General features: G+C 33.6%; 1 pseudogene; it reads right to left on the bottom strand.

Annotated features, from left to right (window-relative positions):
* Nucleotides 1-299: 299 nt before the first annotated feature.
* Nucleotides 300-1,114, bottom strand: LOC149218334 (BAG-associated GRAM protein 1 pseudogene; annotated as a pseudogene).
* Nucleotides 1,115-1,688: the final 574 nt, after the last annotated feature.

The raw sequence follows: 1,688 nt of genomic DNA, 5'->3' as shown, positions 1-1,688 counted from the left end.
GCTTGTAATAAGACATCTTAGTGCACCAACACCACTCGATCATAATAGTGTTTGGGGGAGACACAAGATTATTCCATATTGATCTTAAGGATATCTTCCTACTTAATGGATGTATGTTGAAGCTTAAGACGATATTGATGGGTAAACAAAGAATATTCATTTAGGAGCTTGTTGAAAAACTACTCTGCTACCTTGAAGTGTGGTTCTATCTTGGGTGGATGCCATCAACTTAGTGGCTTCCTAAGAAGACTTGATTATGTAGTTATGTGCACATAAAGTAGTTTTTGTTTTACCTCCCTCTAGAGAGTCTTGTTTGCATGATTTATATTCCAAAAATACACAAAATTGTATTTATCCCTTCCATCTATACTTCAGAGTGGAGGTACTTCTTGGCCCCTAACACCAACCCGAAATGCATGTTCAGTTTTCTTTATCTCTTCAATATCTTCAAATAGAAAAATCACCTTGTTATGCTTTGAAAAGTATTTGAGCGGAAGCAAATGTGTCATGTTGAAACATACATAGATTTATGATATAATAAGGATATTTCTAATGTATATGAGTAGTTGTGTTCAACCACTTGATCTAGTGGTAGATCGAAAACTGTTTGCATAGGACCAGGTTTTTTGTGTACTACCATGGGCCCTTTTTTATCCACAACCATCCTTCATTGTGTACCAACTCCTACAAACCCATTGAGACTCCTTGAAGAACTCACAAGAAACTAATTTGTACTTGACTACAGGCAAACTTGGTATGATGAAGTATCTAGTGAGTGCCAAATAGCCATAGTTTAACCCTCATCTTCAATTGTGAGTGTCACTAAGCCAAGAAATGTACTTTTATAGATGATATCCTAATCATTGATTGTTACATTAATATGCACAAGAATCTCTTCAACATAAAAATCAAATTCTTCTTCCCTTATTGGATTCCTTGATCCAAGAACCATGGAACTAAAACATTTTTGTGAGCCACAAGTGATGACAACACAAGGATCTAATGTGCATGTTATGTTTGTACGAATTAGGGTTTTTTTCTTTTTCGATGCCAACAGTCCTAGTTTTATCAAATACACAAATGGGTTATGCCATTCCACTTTGGTTGACACCATTTCATTGCAACAAAGGAGAAAAGCTAATGTTGGGTGACAGTTTTGAATTCAGATTCTTACAGACCTTGATGAGCTCCACCATAGTGGTAGGTTGTGGGTGCTCCATTGCCATAGGCTAGCCACAACTAGAAGGCCACTAAAATAGAGGTTGTATCATATTAGATCGTGCATCTCTACACCAACCCTTTTTGGTTCCAATAGAATAGGGATTAAATTAGTAGGAAAATCCCACACTCTGTTGCAACGACAATGTTAAATATAACAAAATGCTCTTCTTCAGCCCATGTGATTTCCATATTTTCTATATAAATATACACCCTTGGCATGTATAAAACCTCTCTCTCTCTCTCTCTCTCTCTCTCTCTCTCTCGCTGTCTATCTATCTATCTATCTATATATCTATATATATATATATATATATATATATATATATATATATATATATATATATATATATATATATATATAATATATATATATATATATATATATATATATATATATAATATATATATATATATATATATAGATAAACTTTGCATCTCCAGACATGGAAAAATAGGTTCATAAGGTC

The sequence above is a fragment of the Pinus tabuliformis genome, chromosome Q (genome assembly GCF_031772625.1).
Source record: "Pinus tabuliformis cultivar Carrire ecotype Pingquan chromosome Q, CPIR1, whole genome shotgun sequence".
Classification (NCBI taxonomy): Eukaryota; Viridiplantae; Streptophyta; class Pinopsida; order Pinales; family Pinaceae; genus Pinus; species Pinus tabuliformis.
This window is presented reverse-complemented; position numbering and strand designations above follow the sequence as displayed.